The sequence below is a fragment of the Cetorhinus maximus genome, chromosome 27 (assembly GCF_964194155.1).
Source record: "Cetorhinus maximus chromosome 27, sCetMax3.hap1.1, whole genome shotgun sequence".
Classification (NCBI taxonomy): domain Eukaryota; kingdom Metazoa; phylum Chordata; class Chondrichthyes; order Lamniformes; family Cetorhinidae; genus Cetorhinus; species Cetorhinus maximus.
This window is the reverse complement of record NC_135905.1, coordinates 27091785-27111976: the sequence shown is the minus strand read 5'-3', so window position 1 is coordinate 27111976 and position 20192 is coordinate 27091785. Positions and strand designations below refer to the sequence as shown.

Sequence of the window (20192 nt, the reverse complement as noted above, 5' to 3'; positions counted from 1 at the left end):
GGATTTTCCAGTCCTGTTGATGTCAATGGACCTTTGAACGGATCACCTCATTTCAGAGCCCTGCCCTCGCCACGATGGGACTGTAACATTCCGCCAATAATTTTAAAGGGCACCCCTCAGCCTTCCTTTTTCAAGAGGGATTAAGCCTGTCAACGCTTCCCTGATACGTGTACCCACCCATCTGGTATCATTCTTGTAAATCTCTTCTGCACCCTCGGTGCCTCTATGTCCTTTTTATAATCTGACAATCAGAATCTCATGGAGCACTCTAAGTGCGGCCTAACCAAGAGATTACTCCAGATGCCTAACATTTTACGTTAAACGCTTTGCCATTAAAGTATTAATCTGCTCAATCATCGTCCCAGGTCGATATCCTGGGATTCCCTTCCCAACACAGGCTGCAGCGGTTTAAGGGGCAGACCCACCGCCCAGGCACCTGGGAAATTGGCAATGCTAAATGTGGCCTTGCCAATGCTGCCAGTGTCCAGGGAACAATGTTTTTCTAAGAAAGTATTGGTGTTGCGAAGGTTAATTGTGGGAATATTGAACATTCGGTGGTGCCCTGAGGCCATGATGGTACTTAGCAAGCAGCTTCATCGATCAAATCTTTGCAACTGTTACACAGCAGGTGACCGTAAACTGCACAGTCGCTCTCGTGACACATGGACAGCAACCTTGGAATAACATTGCCATCAAGAGAATTTCTGCTATCTGTATTTCTCAAGGAGCATTGTCAAAGCCACAAAGTCATGGATGCACATTAATCTCGCTCTGAAACAATTACTACAAATACCGAACTGAAACAGAGCGCACAGTGGGGCTATTTTGAAATGGTCAACCCGGGAGCCTCTGCTCCCTTTTAGCTACACATTGGAGATTCACTCCCTAGTACGGAATCCTTTCTTTCAGGATTCTTGAGCAGAGAAATTACACAGCACATGCTTCCTTCTTGCTCGTCCCTGGGAGAGAAGCTCGGCTGTATTAAGAGATTGTCGTGCTGTGCACAAATGCACAGCAGATGTATCAACTGCCGCACATCAACCTGATTTCTCTCTCACCCATTTGCAGTACTTGAACAGGTCAAATCCCACTTTAATTATCTGGGACTTTTACAGTCTTTTGAGAATCAATTTCTGGGATTCCAGCTGTTTATAGTGAAGGTCACGGGCTCAGGGTGATTGAAGAAATCAAATTTCATCTTCCCACTTCCACATAGATCTCTCTCTCTCTCTCTCTCTAACTGTGACCTTCTATGTTGTTTTAAAGAAGCTCAACACAAGGTCAAGGAACATTTCCGCATCTTTCTATTAATCACTTTGCAAGTCACTGGGCCTTAATCATTCACTTAAGTGTTGCTGACAAAACAGACATGCTGTCAAAGCTTTTCGTCTGGCACTCATCAGGACTCAAACAAGAACACCAAATTTCGGAACAAGTTACACTGCAGGAGGAAAGGGTGCTGATTGGTTGGCAAGTGACTGGTTCACCCTTATCCACTTTAATAACTTCAGACTTTAGCTTCTAGTTGCGAGAGATGTCAGGGATGTGGGGTGGGAATTACATAGCGTTTACAGGACAGAAACAGGCCATTTGGCCCAACTGGTCCATGCTGGTGGTTATGCTCCACATGAGCCTCCTCCCCGTCATCTCCATCTCACTCATCCACCAGATCCTCCTAGTCCTTTCTTCCCCACTCGCTCATCTAGTTTTGCCTTAAATGCTTCTATACTATTCACCTCAGCTACACCATGTGCAAGTGAGTTCCACATTCTCACCACTTTCAGAGTAAAGAATTTTCCTGAACTGTCAATTGGATTTATTAATGATCGTATATTTATGGCCCCTGGTTAGAGTCTCCCCCACATCTGGGCCAGAATTTTTACCTCATTGGGCGGGCGTGCACCCCAACCTCATCGCGCACTCGCACGATATTTCACTCGGTGAGCGCGTGCGGGAGTGGGCAGTGCGCTCGCTGACAATTAACAGGCCCATTAAGGCCATTAAAGTACCAATTAAATGCTATTTTTCACTGCCCGTCCAACCCAATGTTCGACAGGCAGGCGAAAAGGCCAAGTGGCCTTTGTATTTTTTAGGAAACCTCATCCACGGGCAGGATGAGGTTTCCAACAGAAATCAAAAATAAAATAAAAAATTTTAGCTTTTCATTAATAACGTGTCCCTGCTCATGTGATAGACTCACATCGGGGAACATGCTTTGTAACATTTTTAAATCCTTTATTTTTGATATTTTCTATCTTCATCTCCCTGAGACAACTCTGGGCCTCAGGGAGCTTTACCTGTGCGCAATGCGCAAATTTGCACACTCCCCCTCCTCCACATCCCCTCCTCACCCCCCTCCTCCACACCCCCCCTCCACGCCCCCCTCCTCCACACTCCCCCTCCTCCTCCACACCCCCCCTCCACACCCCCCTCCTCCACACCCCCCTCCTCCACACTCCCCTCCTCCACACTCCCCTCCTCCACACTCCCCCTCCTCCACACCCCCCCTCCTCACCCCCCCTCCTCACCCCCCCTCCTCACCCCCCTCCTCCACACCCCCCTCCTCCACACCCTCTCCTCCACACTCCCCCTCCTCCTCCACACCCCCCCTCCACACCCCCCTCCTCCACACTCCCCCTCCTCCACACCCCCCCTCCTCACCCCCCCTCCTCATCCCCCTCCTCCACACTCCCCCTCCTCACCCCCCTCCTCCACACCCCCCTCCTCACCCCCTCCTCCACACTCCCCCTCCTCCTCCACACTCCCCCTCCTCACCCCTTCCTCACCCCCACTCTTTCACACCCCCCCCACCACACATACCCCCTCCACACTCTCCCTCCTCCCCCCCCTCCACACTCCCCCTCCACCACACATATCCCCCTCCTCACCCCCCCTCCTCCACACCCCCTTCCTCCACACCCCCCTCCACCACACACACCCCCCTCCTCCATACCCCCCTCCTCACCCCCCTTCTCCACACCCCTCCTCCTCCTCCACACACACCCCTCCTCCACACACCCCACCTCCTCCATAGCCCCCCTCCTCCACACACCCCCCCTCACATCCCTCCTCCTCGAGTTGTCAAACCTAGATGGGAATGTTGATGTTTTGACAGTGGGAAAAGGGAAGATGGGTTAGTTCTTGGGGTGTGGAATTTTCAGAGGAACACAAGGCTGGCATGGTGGGCGTACCAACTGGGTGTTGTCCTGTATATTCTTCCCCCTGGGCTCCTGACCCAATTCTGCCATCTTGGTCTGTGGCTGTTTCTACTTGCCCCTCTCCCAGCCCCACCGTCTAGACCCTTCCTACGCTCTGCGTGTCTCTCATATGTCTTTAATTTCTCTTGCTATTGTGGCAACCAAGTCACAAGGTTGTGGGTTCAAGTCCCACTGCGGAGACTCGAGTGAAAGATCTAGGCCGACACTCCAGTGTCGGTACTGAGGGAATGCAGCACTCTCTGAGGGGTCTTGTTGAGGATAGATGTTGAGAAGATGTTTCCATTAGTGGGGGAATCTCGAACTAGGGGACATAGTTACAGAACAAGGGGACACTTGTTTAAAACTGAGATGCGAAGGAATTTCTTCTCTCAGAGGGTAGTGAATGTCTGGAATTCTCTACCCCAGAGAGTTGTGGAGGCTAGGTCACTGAAAGAGGAGGTAGATCGATTTTGGAAATGTCGGGGAGTTGAGGGCTATGAGTAGCTGGCACGACAGAGGAGTTGAGGCCTGGGGCAGATCAGCCATGATCTTATTGAATGACGGGGCAGGCTTGAGGGGCCGAATGGCCTACTCCTGCTCCTATTTCTTATGCTGTTATGTAAATGGGGATTTTAGATGAGATGTTAAACCGAGGCACTTTCCTCTATCACGGGGGATCATGAACAAAAGTCATGGCACTGTTTTGCAGAAGAGCAGAGGAATTATCCTGGCCAATATTTATCCCTCAACCAACATCTAAAAAAAATATTCAAAAGCAAAATACTGCAGATGCTGGAATAAAAACAACAACAAAAAAAAAATGCTGGAAATACTTTTCCCAGCCCCGATGAAAGGTCACAGATCTGAAACATTAACTTGTTTCTCTCTCCAAGGATGCTGCCAGTCCTGCTGAGCGTTTCCAGCATTTTCTGTCTTTATAGCTAAAGCAGATTAACTGGCCATTATCACTTGGCTGTTTGTAGAACTTGCTGTGTGCAAAGTGGTTACTGTGTTTCCTACATTACAATAGTGACTACACTTCAAAAGTGCTAAATTGGTTGTAAGGTGCTTTGGCATGTCCTGAGATCATGACAGGCATTGTACACACAGCGTTCTTCTGCATGTGTATGTGTTTCTCCTTTTACCCTCGTTCTGTCCGTTTTTAAATCCCTTGTTTCTTTTGAGAGATCACACCTCTCCACAAGATCCTGCCTGCTGACTGTTTCCAGAATTTTCAGTTTGATTTTTGAAGATTATTGGATTTTCTCTACTGCGAGTGATTGCATTCTGCAAATCTGACAATGTTACTGTTAAAACTGACGACCTGGGCCCTGTTTTGCAGAGTCCTGAGTGCAGTATTTTTGAGCATTACATATTCAAGGAATATTTACCTTTTCATATTCCCATTTTTAATCCCACACTGGCAACTAAAAAAGGGAGACAGGGTGCTGCAGGACCAGGTGAAGCAAAAATGCTTTCCTGTTCTAGTTACATTAATTGCAGCAAGTCACCTCTTCATATCGGTATGATTTAATAGTGTAATTTCAAGGCTGCATAGAAGAAATTGCATTCCTGGGAATATATCGGCATAAGGAAAAGTATGGGGCAGGCTTGATGGCACTGTCTAGAATGCCTGTTCAAAGGTTCTGTTTTGTGAAAGGGTGTGTGTTTTGTCTGTCTATATGTGTGTGAGTGCGTGTGAGAGAGTGAATGAGTGAGAGTGAACAAGAGTGAATGACTTGAGTGTGTGAGTGAGTGAGTGGATGAATGAGTGAGTGTGTGAGACAGAGTATGTGAGAGAGTGTATGTGAGTGTGAGAGTGGTTGTGTGAGAAAGAGTAATTGAGTGAGTGTGAGAGAGTAAGTAGAAGTGTGTAAGTGAGAGTTTATTTTATTTTTATTCTTCCACAGGATATGGGTGTCACTGGCTGGGCCAGCATTTATTGCCCATCCCTAGTTGTCCTTGAGAAGGTGGTGGTGAGCTGCCTTCTTGAACCCCTACAGTCCATGTGGTGTAGGTACATCCACAGTGCTGTTAGGGAGGGAGTTCCAGAATTTTGACCCAACGACAGTGAAGGAACGGCGATATATTTCCAAGTCAGGATGGTGTGTGACTTGGAGGGGAACTTCCAGGTGGTGGGGTTCCCATCTATCTGCTGCCCTTGTCTTTCTAGATGGTAGTGGACGTGGGTTTGGAGGGTACTGTCTCAGGAGCCTTGGTGAGTTCCTGTAGTGCATCTTGTAGATGGTACACACTGCTGCCACTGTGTGTCAGTGATGGAGAGAGTGTGTGAGTGCGAGTGAGAGAGTGAATGAGAGTGAGTGACAAAGTGATTGATTGTGAGAATGAGTGAGTGTGTGAGTGAGAGAAAGGGAGTGCGCAAGAGTGGCTGAGTGAGTGAATGAGTGTGCGTGGGAGTGAGTGAAAGTGACTGAGAGAGTATCTGTGCGTATGTGTATGTCTAAAGTAGCACTATCACAGCAGAAAGCAAGAAGCTTGTTAAACAGCAATAGGACATTATGTGTATGAGTCAGCAGATACTGAATTCTCAAGATACTATTCTCACAATGCTTGGCCATCGATATACCGAAATATGATGAGCTCATACATGCTGAGAACTCCTTGAACCCACGGGCCCCAGTGTAGAAGGGAACATCATTTAAAATAAAATAAAGGTGGTTAACTTTTAATTGGTCAATATTTTCTGCACAGGGGCAAAGATTGGATGATTCCTTCATTTAAATAAAACTGCAAGTTATTAAAGGAGCTCATGCTGATGTCAGCCCTAGTAGGGACAAGTCATTTTTTGGCATGTTTCGCCATGTAGCTAAGAGTTACTGCAGGAGTGAGCTGAAGGGAAGTGAAGGAGTATAGAGTCATTGACTCTGCTTCACACAGTCCCAGCCTCCTATTGATCCAGCTAACCTGTATTTAAGTTTTAGTTGAGAAGCTGGGAAGGGTTGAGTTTCAGTGTAGTGCCCTTGCTCGCTGCAGTGAGGACACATCCTCGGAGGGAGAGTGCGAGGTTTCCCAATGCCTGCAGAGTTTCAATGCAAATTAAATGGCTTAGCAACCTTCATCTCACTAAATGTCTGTGAACATCATGAAATGTTTCCACCTGTTCCCTTTGCAATGATGGAAGTGACTTTTTGATGAAAATCAAAAAATTCAACTAAAACTTACCACATTATGGTCAGCATTTTACAGCCCCTCTCACCCGGCGGGATATTATGAATGGAGATTTAAATGGCTCGCTGCAGCCACTGGGGGGCGGGGGAGAGACATGCTGCGGTGGGGCCAAAAATCCTGGCCAATGGGTAATTTATTCCCTCTGCCCCCTGATAAAGGGAGACACTGTGCATGTCTGTATGTGTGTGTGTGTGTGTGTGTGTGCATTGTGTGTGTATGTATGTGTGTGTGTCTGTGTGTATATCTGTGTGTGTGTGCGTGTGCATGTGTGTCTGTGTGTGTATATGTGTGTGTGTGTACACGTTGATAACTGCGAGACTGTGGCCTGAATTTTTGTGCAGGCTGAGAGGCTCTCTGTCGTAGTGAAAATGGTGCCTGAGGCCCAAATCTGGAGTCCCGCCCTGCAACCCAGCCCCCACCATTTTCAGAAGGAGGGAGGTGGGAAATCGGGGACAGGGTGTACTTTGCACATCCGTGGTTTATGGGGGGAGCTGCATATGTTAAAATGCAACTGCCATCAGACAGATCCAACTTTGGCTATTGGGGCTGCCTGGGAGAATCATTCAATCTTTGTCCCTGTGCAGAAAATATTGACCAATTAAAAGTTAACCACCTTTATTTTACAGTTTATTTGACAGTTCCAAGTGGTTATAAAGTCTTTGATGTGGAGCTGTGAATACAAATGTTTGTTGTTATAAGGGATTAAATGGTTGAATGAATTTAAATGGAGTGAATGAATTTTTATTATTGGGAGTTTTTTTAATATGGCAAAATCATCAACAGGCACCTAAAACTTTATTTTATTTCCTCTGAGGTCTGTCCATGGTGAATACTGGGTAAGTTGGCATGGAGGGTGCAAAGACAAAAGAGTGGTAGGTGCGGCCATCGATTGGTATGAGTTGGCACTAAGTTGGCATAAGGGCTATAAAGGACCAAGGAGGTGTGTAGAGGGGTGTAGGCGTCAGAGGGGATGGGGGGCTATGGTGGTCGGGTAGAGGGACATTGGTTGACATGGAGGGTATGAGGGGCCATGGGGCATGGGTTGGCATGGATGGTGCATGGCAGTGTATGGGTGTGAGAGCTGTTATTTTTCAGTAACAAACTTCATCATAGTGCTCAGTGTCATCACCAAGTGTTCACCAGGTTGAATATGGAAGGATTAGTGGTGACAGCTGAAGAATATCTGGTTGTACCTCGGTGGAGGCTTAGTATTGTCACTGGCCTTGTTAACTGGAATTCTGATTCCAACTTTACAGGGCCCAATATAAAGTGTAGAATTCCCATCCATTTGAAAAGCCAAGTGACTACTTACAGATCATATAGCAAACTTCAGGATCAACCCTAGTGCACTGGATCAAAGGAAGTGGTTTATAAAATTGCCAAAAAAGTGGTAAGTCCAAGGACTGGGAGCAATTTAGAATCTAGCAAAGGAGGACCAAGAAACTGATGAAGAAAGAAAAAAGAGAATATGAATGCAAGCTAACGAGAAACATAAAGGCGGGCTGTAAAAGCCTTAGGTATATTAAAAGGAAAAGATCGGGTGAGGGAATGTGTGTGGTGAGGGACTGTGCGCGTTGAGGGAGTGTGTGCGGTGAGGTGAGGGAGTGTGTGTGGTGAGGTGAGGGAGTGTGTGCGGTGAGGTGAGGGAGTGTCTGCGGTGAGGTGAGGGAGTGTGTGTGGTGAGGTGAGAGAGTGTGTGTGGTGAGGTGAGGGAGTGTGTGTGGTGAGGTGAGGGAGTGTGTGCGGTGAGGTGAGGGAGTGTGTGTGGTGAGGTGAGGGAGTGTGTGTGGTGAGGTGAGGGAGTGTGTGTGGTGAGGTGAGGGAGTGTGTGTGGTGAGGTGAGGGAGTGTGTGCGGTGAGGGACTGTGCGCAGTGAGGGAGTGTGCATGGTGAGGGAGTGTGCGGTGAGGGATAGTGTGCGGTGGGAGTGTGTGTGGTGAGGGAATGCGTGCAGCGAGGGAGTGTGCGGTGAGGGATAGTGTGCGGTGGGAGTGTGCACGGTGAGGGAGAGTGTACGAGTATCTGTGTTTACGTGTCCAGTGTTGGTGAGTGAGAGAGTGTGAGCTGGCTCAATCATGCCACTATGGAAAATTCTAAACTGAAGAGCCGCAATTGATGGAAAATGAAGAGTATGGTTCCATGTCCTTTTTCATCTTTCAAAATGCTGTTTCCCTGCATCTTTGTACTTGTCATTCCCTTCAAGTCACACAATCTGTCCCTCACATTCAGCCTATCAGATTGTGTCTCATCAATACACTGTGGATTGGAAGGCTGGAGCCCTTTAATTTCAGCATGTACGCCCATGAAATGGTGAAGAATCAGTCCCACTGATTGTCCTAACATTCCTCAAACTGTTGTGTTCTTCCACCTGGAGTGGCTTTATTAATGTAACAGTTTGTCCTGTCGGGAATGTTCAGAAAAAACAAGGGCATGTGCTGATATACCAACAAAAGGAGCATTATATCCAATGTCAGCCAGCGCTCTCTCTGAATGATGCTGTGTGGTACTGGTGCAGGAATGTTTAGCCTGGTTATCTTAAGTCTGCTTCTCTGTTGTTTTAACAGAGGCATTTACCAGTTTCAAATTAACATCATAATATAATGCCAAAGAAAGTGGAATCAGGAATTTCAGACAAATTTAGGTCATACATTCACACGTCCATATTCAGGGTGAATGTTCAGGACACTGTCAATATGAACAATAGGAACCTTCTGCGGCACTGCATATGGACAAAACAAATTCTCCCGCTCTTCCTCTAACTGTCTCTTCCCATTTCCTGGTCTGTTCCACTCTCTGCCTTTCTTCCGTGAGATGCGCTGAGTCTATTCCTGATTATTCCATCATTTTTGTCATTAAAAACCCTGGAATTAACCCAACGTTTGGAATAAGTGACGTAAATGGAAATCAGGGAAAGTTGACATGCGGGTACAGTGAGCAATTTGGATGATAAAATGTTAGCCTTTATCACAAGGAGTCAGCAAGTCTTGCAGCAACTATAGGATCTGGTGAGACCACATCTGGACTGTTGTGTACAGTATAACTTAGGCCTCCTTAGCTATGTAAGGTACACTTGTCTTAGAGATGGCAGGTCACCTGTGACCATTGGTATCTGCTCCATTTTACCTGTTTGGATACAATCCAAGATTGTACAGTTAAAAATTTTGGAATCGCACATCTGGCCGTTCTGCTTGTTTAAGTGCACAAATCTTTTAAGTGTACAGTCCTCATTTAATGGATTCTGAGTGACTCCTGCGTTGTCCAGTGCTGCGACACTTGCAGCTTTCCTGCCTCAGGGATCCCCGGTGATCATGGGCCATTTGAATGATACAAGTTTCTCCTGATCCTGCTGTTTGTGAGTCCGAGCGTTTGTCGGTGAGTACAACAGGCTGCTCCGACAGAGCCCTGTACACACACCAAACACAGATACACACAGGTGCAATGGACCAAAAGTTGTTTTCAGTCACCAAAACAATTTACTGCGTTGTCTTGAAGTCAGATAAACAATATCTCCAGAGCTGCAAGCTATGTTTATGAGCGTTATAAATAATATTAATGGCCTCAATGCACACATGACATGTGCACAAACACAAACAACAATACTCTGTGCTCAAATCTCTCTATTTTTTAAATGGGTAAATGCACTGGCCTCTGTCCCAGCCTGTCTGTCTAAATCACGCTATTCGTGGATCATAAAGAAATCTTAATGAGCTGGATCATCTCTGGTTTACACTAACAATTGCCCTTCATTCATTGTCATGTCTCTACAGGCACTCCTAATCATCTTCTTCTTAATTTGCACCCATTCCCCTCCACAAGAACGCCAGAATGAGGAGGAGGAGAAGGCCATTCGGCCCCTCGAGCCTGCTCCGCCATTCGATAAGACCATGGCCTCACCTTCCACTGTCCTGCCTGTCTCCTGTAACCATCTACTCTCTTGTCGATCAAAAATCTGTCTAACCCAGCCTTGAGTATATTCAATGACCCAGCCTCCACTGCTCTCTCTGGAAAGAATTCCACAGACTAATGACCCTCTGAGAGAAAAATAAATCTCATCTCAGTCTTAAATGGGAGACCCCCGATTTTTAAACGGTGTCCCCGAGAGCTGGACTCCCCCACAAGAGGAAACGGCCTCTCAGCATCTATCCTGCCGCGCCCCCTCACGATCTTACATGTTTCAACAAGATCACCTCTCGTTCTTCTCAGCTCTAAAGGGTAAAGGGCCAACCTGCTCAACCTTTCCTCATAGGACAACTCCCTCAGGAATCAGTCGTGTGAACATTCTTTGAATTGCTTCAAATGGAATTATAACCTTTCTTAAATAAAGAGACTTTGGATTTAGACTGCGACAAAAACCAGTGCTTGAATATTTGCCGTGGACATGGGAACAGGAGGAGGCCATTCAGCCCCACGAGGCTGTTCTGCAATTCTATTCTATCATAGCAGATCTGTACCTTCACTCCGTTTACCCAACCTCCATAGCATCACCTGGATTGTACAGCAGAAAAACAGGCCATTGGGTCCAACCAGCCCTCGATCTGTACTAGATTCTGTTGTCCACTATTTATGGAGGTGCTAACCCATTTAAATTACGACAAACAAATTATCATCGCTGCTACCATGGCAGATATGGCAATTTCTGACTTTTAATGCTGATATCGCACAAAACAATTTCTGAGTTAATATCTTTTTCTGATTGGGTTTTGCTTTATTTTTTTTTAAGACTGTTCAGTATTCACCTCGAGCACGAAACCGGGTATGGCACTGAGGACCCTTCACCTTTTTGTCTTTTGGGATTTGCTGCTGATTGGGTTGAGGGGATGCAACCAACGGGGAAATGGGGCATTGCTACTGGGGCACCACAAGGCGATTGAGAGCAATTTTCAGCCACTGATCTCCTGGTTTTTGCCCCTTATCCTGGGGAGGAAGGGGAAGGGGGGGGGTGTGAAACTTCTTGAACCTCGCTCAGTGCCTTCAACAGCTACAGTGCAAGGTCTTACATTTTCTTGTGTCAGGAATCAGAGCTTGTGGCTTCTCATAAACTGTTGCAGTGAGGGACAGTTCATCCCAGGTGTTTAATTGAGAAAAGAAAGGCTTGAAAATATATAGCACCTTTCACAATAACAACCCGCGTTTACATAGCACCTTTAAGGCAGGAAAGCATCCCAAGGCGATTCACAGGAGTGTGAGCAAACGGAATTTGAAACTGATTCACGTGAGGGGATATTGGGACATGGGGGAGAAACCTGGCCAAAGGGGTAGGCTTCATAGAGCATCTTAAAGGAGGAAAGACGGGTAAGAGAGCAGGCACGGTTCAGGGAGGGAATTCCAGAGCTTAGGGCCCAGGCGATGGGTGGGACAGCCACCAGTGGTGGAGGGATGAAAGTTGGGGATGTACAAGAGGCCAGAATTGGAGGGGCCCAGGAAGCAGGAGGAGGTTCTGAGCATGAATTTCCATTTGATGCTAGGCCTATAAAGGGCAAGTTAGAGGAAGTTCTTTTCTGACACAAAAATGCCAACTGAACATGAAACACTTTATCACCAGTGGCTGTTCAAGCGGAAGCAGGCACGGCATTTAAAAAAGGAAAAAGGCAAACCCTTGGGAACGCTATTGCAGGACACGAGGGAAGGCTCAGGGAAATGGGATCACTTCCTTCTGTGCTGAATAGGGGAGCATAATCCAGAGGCCCAGGCAAATGGTCAGGGGACAAGGGTTCAAATCCCACCATTGCAGCTGGTGGAATTTAAATTCAATTAATAAAAATTTGGAATTGAAAAGCTAGTCTCAGTAATGGTGACCATGAAACCACTGTCGATTGTCGTAAGACCCATCTGGCTCACTAATGTCCTTTAGGGAAGGAAATCTGCCATCCTTACCTGGTCTGGCCTACATGTGACTCTAGACCCACAGCAATGTGGCTGACTCTCAGATAGCTGAGCAAGCCACTCAGCTCAAGGGCAATTACAGACGGGCAACAAACGCTGGCCTTGTAAGCGACACCTATATCCTATGAAAGAATTTTAAATAGAATAATTCTGTGCACTGAATGAACTTTCCCTCCGCTCCACCCAGTTTGTGGGGAGACAAGGCTTTACTGCAGACTGATTACCGTATTTGAGAATCCTATTGCTCAGCAGTGGTTGGGCGTAGACAGAATGTGGAGTCGAGGCCACAATCAGATCAGCCACGGTCTTATTGAATGGCGGAGCAGGCTCAAGGGGCCGAGTGGCCCACTCCTGCTCCTAATTTGTATGTCCGTATGATTGTAGGTGGACATCTTGAGTGAATTATCCACTGAATCAGAGTCACATCATAGGGGAAACACAACAACAGAAAGATTGCTGTCAGAGATCAGCAGTGTTTTTTCCCCTCAGTAACCCAGGAAGGTTACAACTGTCCTTTTAAAAACAAAAAACTCCCATCAGAAGAACTTGCCTGTCCTATGATGTAACTTGCTCCCAACCAACCTTTACATCAATATCAACTGGAGTGCTCAACGCTTCTGTCCTTCTGTCAACTAAACCCTCCTGACTTACAGAGTCCATTCAATCAGGGGTCCAACTTGTCATTCTGGGTGGGTTCGACAGTTGGTGAGGGAAATTGCTTTGTCCTGAACCACGGCACATGGTCAGAGGGTGAAGCTATTGTGAGAATGTGGCTTGTGCTTGTCCAGTATCGTCACCGTTAATAGTGAAAGCGTCAGCCTGTTCAAAATAGAATTAAACCCATAGTTATATGGTGCCTTTGCTCAATTCTGTGGTTGGACAATAACACAGGATGGAGTTTCATGGCAGTCCAATTAAAATATTTTGAGAACTGACTTCCTGTCTGTTGATTCCAGTGGTCTGCACAGCTTGACTGAATTAGCCGTGTATCAGCGCAGCCATTACTCTTACCCAGGGAAACACCCGAGCAACAAAGGGTTAGGCTTGTCGGCGGGGGTTTAGCCTTATTTAGTTTTTTTTCCCCCCCTCAGGCTGTTCCAAGGTGCTTCAAAACCAATTAGCTTCGTTTGAAGTGGAGGCTGTATTGCTATTCTGGAGAATGTCGAAGACCATTTGCGCACAAACAGTGAATGAGATCAATGGTTGGTTAATCAGATTAATTTTGTTTGAGCTGAAGAGTCACAGAATTGTAGAGCACGACAGCACAGAAGGAAGGCACTTAACCCATTGAGTCAGTTCCGCTTCTTTTGGCCTGGACAACAGGAAGACCACCCCCTGCTCTCCTTCAGATAGGATCATGGGCCTGAATTTTTCGGATGGCAGGGTCTTGTTTCCCATCAGCCGGAGAGTCGGCGGAGAACTGCCCCGCAGCCCACTTACCCTCCAACGTGTGTTAGCTGGCGGCAGGTGGGACTTAAGCTGCACCTTAAAGAGCTGCTGGCTGATCTGATTGGCCGGCAGCTCTCCAGCACCCCCCCACCCCGCAGCGACAGCGCTGAAGTGGACGGAAGAGGAAGTTCAAGAAGATGTCAGAGCCCAAAGGGGTGAGGTGAGGGGGCAAACGGGGTCTTGGGGAAGAGACTTTGGGGGGAGTTGGGATGGGGCGAGGGGGCAATTGGAAGGGGGTGGAGGTGGGTAGAGGGGTGAGGCAAGCAGGCGACTGGGGTCTCGGGAGAGAGGCTGGAGGGGAGGGGAGGGGCGAGGGGGTGGGTGGGGGGTTGGGGGGAGGGGTGCTGCCCGACTTCAGAAGGGGGCTTCTGATGGAGGCTCCCTGCCCAAAATATAACTTTGTTGTATTTCGGGCTTCTCCCACTGAGGTTGAATCTTCCCACCAGCCTAAAGATTGAAGCTGGGTAGGAAACAGTCAATAATTGGCCACTTAAGGGCCTCAATTGGGGTGAGGGTGGGTTTCCTGTCAGAGGCCTTGCCCGGCACAGCATAGAATCAGGGTGTGGTCAGGGTGGGCGGGAACCCAGAGGGAATCCCTTACCGTCAACTTTGTGCTCCCCGCGGTGAGGGAGCATAAAATTCTTCCCATGAGGTTTGTCCCCGTCTATTTGAACCATCAGGCAAAGCCTCTGATTAGCAGGCTCCTCCAACACCCCAGCACTCCCCCAGTACTGCACCGGAGTGTGTTGTCTATAAGATTTCAGTGTGGGGCTTGAAGCTGTGAGCCGGAACATTCAGACATTGGGAAACATTTCTTTATGCAAAGGGTGCTGAAAGTGTGGAATCCCATCCATCAAAGAGCGGGAGATGTTAGCTCAATCATTTTAAATCTGAGATGGATAGAGTCTTCGCTAGACAAGGGTATAAAGGGCATAGAGCCAGGGCAGGTGGATGGAGTCAAGATATAAGACCATTCAGGATCTCACTGAATGGTGGAACAGACTCAAGGGGCTGAGTAGCCTCCTCCCGTTCCTACAGAGTTGAGTGCGTGCTGAGCTTGGCAAAAAAAATCGCCTTTATTAAAATGATGGGTAGAGGGATTTAACGCATCACCAATAGCAACTATTGACCTCAGCCCCAATAAGGCCACTGCTACCCATTTCTCATGATGCAATGTCCCAGGAATGAGCTAGCAGGAGACTTCCTCTGTATAGTTCTGAAATGGTACCGAGCCTTGTTCCGTGAGGAGAGAAGGATATGAGCATGTTGGCAGCATTTCAACTTGCCTGATTCATAACCTTACCTTTCAAAATTAAATTTAGCAGCCCAGTCAATAGCCCTTAGTGCATGCTCTGAGATAATCGATAAGAGAGTTGAACTGGTATTGCAAATAAGATCGACTTTCATCACCTTCCTGCAGTAACTTTTGAGGGTAATGTTACCAAAAAAATATTTAGATATATGTTGACAGGCCAACAGAGATAGGTTAACAGATGGCAGCAGAGATAAAGTTAAATATGCAAATATTACATATAGATACAAACAGTGAGGTGCTCCAGGGGAATAAGTGAAGCAGTTTTTTTGTGAAAACCTCTGTACTGTGAAATTTGATCAATGCCACATCACTGCCTCACCCTGATTTCACTCCAGCTCCTTATCCACATTTGACCAGGAGGCTCAGGAAACATTCTCCCCGTTGGTCAGTGATCAGCCCAGCTATCAGTCCATCGGAAAATGTGTGCGGGATGGCCTGGCTTGATTTGCAATCTCGGTTTTCCCCGCTCCCAGCGCTCGTCGACTGAGAACTCATTCCAATGTGGAATCGCCAGAGGTCAACAGGGCATCAACAAGCTCCCGTATTCTCCAGTGATGATAATTCACTCCCCCTCACTCCCATTGTTACTCCCCGCCCGCCGTTTCCTGGAAACATTGGGCCATGTTCGAGGGCCCCAGTCACATCGCAACACCCCAGTGTACCAAAAAAAGCCACATTGATGTACAAGTCTTCAGCAGAGATGTTCCAACTAGAGGAGGCATTGTGGCTGAGCCTGCTCCTCTTCTTGCTCAGGGTCAGTGAGCTGCAATTAGGAATGGCAGCTCTTCCCAAAATATTGAGTGACTTTCACTGTCCCGGATGAGATTAATTATCTCAGCAAAGTTGCAGGATCAGTTCTGGGGCTTTTCTGACCTGTTATGGTTACTCACTGCTCACACCTTCCATCTTTCTCATGCATTGCTGACTTACGTCGGTTCCTTGTTCACCAATGCCTCCATTTTAAAATTCTTGTTCTCTTGTTCAAATCCCTCCATGGCCTCGCCACACCCACCCCTCCCCATCACTGTAACCTCCTCTAGGACCCCTGTGCACCTTTTAACCCTGACCCCTGGGATATTCCCCTCCCATTATTCACCTCTCCATTGCTGGCCAGGCTGAATAGATCCTAATCTCTGGAATTCCCCCACTAAACCTCTCTGACTCTCCCCCCACTTAAAAGGAGGAGAGTTCCTCGGGCAGACAGCAGAGTTCCAAAGAACTCCAGCTCCCTTGGATTTGTACTTGATCACCAGTCTAAATTCAGGACAAAAAGCTGTCAGAGAAAATGTCAAAAGGTGGGTAGAGAATGAAGAATGTCATTTGCAAATGGCAGGACATGATTGCTTTTGCTAATTAATAAAATATGTATTAAAAAAAATCATAACCAGGGATTAGGATGCTTGGTAATTAAAAGCTTTTTTCTTTACCTGTCCCTGCTCCACAAGATCACGGTGCAATCAATACCCTTCACTCAAAATTAACCCTTTGCTGGGGAAATAACACTCATTGCACTCTGGTCCTGCCTGATACAGCTGATGGCAGCCTCATACAGGTTAATATGAAGCAGCTGCTGCAATCGTCAATTAAATGGGCATTCATAATAATTTGGGATGAATTTCAATATCCTTTAACCTTTCACTGCGTTGCTGGTGTTTTGCATATTCTACGCAGGGCAAAAAGGAAATAGCCGCTCAATGAGCATCAGCCAGAATTTCAGGGAAGGTTTGCAAGGGGTAATTAATCAGCCTGAGTTGCTGTGGCGAACAATTGCTCTGTGTCGTACAAAACGCATGTTAAACCAGAGGTTCGTCTCCCTCCTGATTACAGATCGGGGCATAAGCAAACAATATTCCAGAAGACTGTCCTCTCTGTGAACCACAGGAATCATTTGATGAACTCATCTCCATCTTTGGCCTCCCAGTCTGATTACCAAGGACACTGCAGTGGATTAACCACCAGCACCCCCCACTAGCACCCCCACCGCCCCCCACTTACCGCCCCCCGACTCACATGCCTCCATCGACACCAAATGGGGAGGAGGGATGCCAAATCTACCCTGACATGTACGGGTTGATGACAAACAGAAGTACTCTTGCCTGGCATCTGTGTACTTCAGAGAGAGAACTCACCTGCTACCCTTCGTTCCCTTCTCCCTGGGCACCCTAATGGGGCCGTGTCTCAGTGGGTAGTGCCCTTATCTCTGAGTCAGAAGGTTGTGAGTTCAACCCCCACTCCGGAGACTTGAGCATAAAATCTAGGCTGACACTCCCAGTGCAGCACTGAGGGAGCACTGCACTGTCGGAGGCGTTGTCTTTTGGATGTGACGTTAAGCTGAGGCCCCATTTGCCCTCTCAGGTGAACATAAAAGATTCCATGGCCACTGTTTTCGAGGAAAAGCTGGGGAGTTCTCCCTGGTGACCTGGACAACATTTACCCCTTAACTAAACATGTTCCCGTGATTCAAGTTGCTGGGCCATACCTAGGTCACAAGATATGCACAGCAAGCAAAGATTCACTGTCATTACCCAGTCAATCGTGGCAACACAGCATCCTTCTACCACACTCACTTATTAACTCCTCATCTCTGCAGTTAAAAACTCACTGATTGTTCACTTGAGAAAAAAAGAAAAGGCGCGTTCAGAAGAACGGGGAAACATCTGTCACTTTACAGGTCTGAACAGCCCTGTTATACATTTGGAATTTTAAAAATCGTCAAACCATTTCCTTAAACACAAGGCAGTGAAACCCAGTGTGAGAAAATGAATGTCAGGGAGTTGAAAAAAACCAGGAGAAATGAAAATTAGAGGCTGCCAACTCTAAAGGCATCTGCAACATCTGACGCTCTTGAGGGTAAAACACTGAGAGTTTAATTAAAAAGCTCCTTTAACTGTAATAGGATGATGAAAGAACAACAGCTTGAGGATAAAGGCTTGCAAGATTTACTGAGGCACACCCTGGTTTTGTGCTGCACTTTCATCCAGTAAGGGCGATGGGACCAGTCGTTTGACTTTCAAAGTCTCTGAAAGTTTGTAACCCTGGGGACTCCTGTCCTCCCCCCTTGGTTGTCACTTGACACCAACGGATCGTTAAGTACCGACCCTCCAGCAATGATGGCCATCAAACCTGGGAGGGCTGCTGGAGATTAACAGTGAAAAAAAGATGAAGAATGTTGCATGTTAGGCCACTGTAACTTCCTCTAGAACCTCTGTGCACTTTTAACCCTGACTCCTGTGGCATCCCCTCCCATTATTCATCCCACCATCGGTGGCCATGCTGTATAGATCCTCATCTCTGGAACTCCCCCACCAAACCTCTCCACCTCTCTCCCCCTTAAAGCAAGGGCTTTGGTTTCAAGTCTCCTCCGTGTGATTGGATTTGAAGATGGTGGGCGGACGGGCGTGTCGAGGGCTGGCATTTGCAAATGAACGCTCTTGCTGAACATCCGCCGTGGGATCTGGTCCAGCAGTGCATCGTGCCCACATTTCCAGCATACCTCAGCTCTCACTTTCCCGTCCTAATGTTGGGTCCTCACGGAAAATAAATTGTTGGAAAGTGAGATCTGATTTTGGCTGTGAACCACATTCCTTGGCACTGCTGAATGTTTGGAGCAAATGCGAATGGGGAAAAGTCGAGGGAATTCGATGAGTTAGGAATGTAATGATCCATATTCTCGTGCAGCACAGAGCCATGAATTCCTTGGCAGCATCACCCGCTTACAATACTGGGCTGTGGAAGGAAACCTGTGTCATCGCATGAGCCACAGATCAAGTTTTAGGCACCTGAGGAACAAGGTTCTAAGATGGTAGGAAGAATGGGCTCCTTGTTGGCTTCCTTTTTTTTTGGTTACAACATTTAAGTCGGGGTTTACAAAACAAGACCTTGCAGGATTTATTTTACATCCTGTAGCTTGAAGTGTGTAGCTGACATCTGAAAGTAATACATATTTGCACCAAATGTTTCAACCCTGTTATTTATTTCACAGTGCTAGAATAGGTGGGGTGCAGAGTAGGGGAGTGGATTTTTAAAGCTTTGGGCAAAACTTATTAACAATGCTACAAACTTTACTGCTCAGTCTTTGGGTTTGCAATAACTCTACTTCCAGCAGTCCCGAAAGATTAAAGTTGAATGAGGTTTAACCTTGACCCTCTAATTCCCTCTCCTTCTTAAACATGCTCCATGAAACTTTCAATAATGCCACCAACAGCTTACAATTTTACAGCGTCTTTAATAAAATGTCCCAAGGTGCTTCACAGGAGTGTTGTTGGAAACAATTTGATGCTGACTCACGTGAGGAGATATCAGGGCAGAGGGCCAAAGAGGCAGGTTTTTAAGGGGCATCTGAAAGGAGGAGAGAGAGGTGGAGAAGCGGAGAGGTTTAAGGAGGGAACGGCAGAGCTTGGGGCCTGGGCAACTGAAAGCATGGCCGCTAATGGCGGAGTGATTAAAAAATCGGGGATGCTCAAGAGGCCAGAATCGGAGGGGGCGCCGAGATCTTGGAGGGTTGTAAGGTTGAAGGAGGTTAGAGGTGAGGAGAAGTGAGGCTATGGAGCAGTTAGAAAACAAGGATGAGAATTTTAAAATTGAGGTAGTGCTTAACTGGCAGCCAGTGTAGGTCAGTGAGTAGAGGGGTGATGGGTGAATGGAAATTGTTGTGTTAGGGTATAGGCAGTGGAGCTTTGGTTGACCTCAAGTTTACAGAGGGTAGAAAATAGAAGGTTGGCCAAGCTCTTGGTCACCTGTCCTAAAATCTCCTTCTTTGGCACAGTGTCAATTTTTGTCTGATTAGGTTTACATGAAGCATGTTTTGCAGAGTTAAAGGCAAAGGCGCGAGTGGCTGTTTCTGGATGTGGAATGGAGGAGAACACAATTTTTGTTTGTCTGTATCTCCCTATACCATCAGGAAATAACACTGCCGGGATGGGAAAGGCACAGTTGTCACAGTGTTAGCCATTGGCTTCCAAATCCCCCTCACTGCACACACATGCTTAGCCCTGGTCAGGAGGCACGAGGAAAGCCTTCAAATCCTGGAGAGAAACCACCAGACGTCACCTTCAGAAAGGGCGTAGCAGAGATGACCATCGAGCACTTCACCGAGGCAGTACTGAAGGAGTGCTGCACAGTCGGAGGTACCGAGGTCCTCTCAGGTGAGCATAAAATGG

General features: G+C 47.2%; 1 protein-coding gene across 1 annotated transcript in view; it reads right to left on the bottom strand.

The window, feature by feature from the left end:
• The window catches only part of unc5b (unc-5 netrin receptor B), a 230595-nt gene that overhangs the window by 91019 nt on the left and 119384 nt on the right, over window positions 1–20192 (bottom strand). The gene's annotated exons all lie outside the window — the stretch shown is intronic.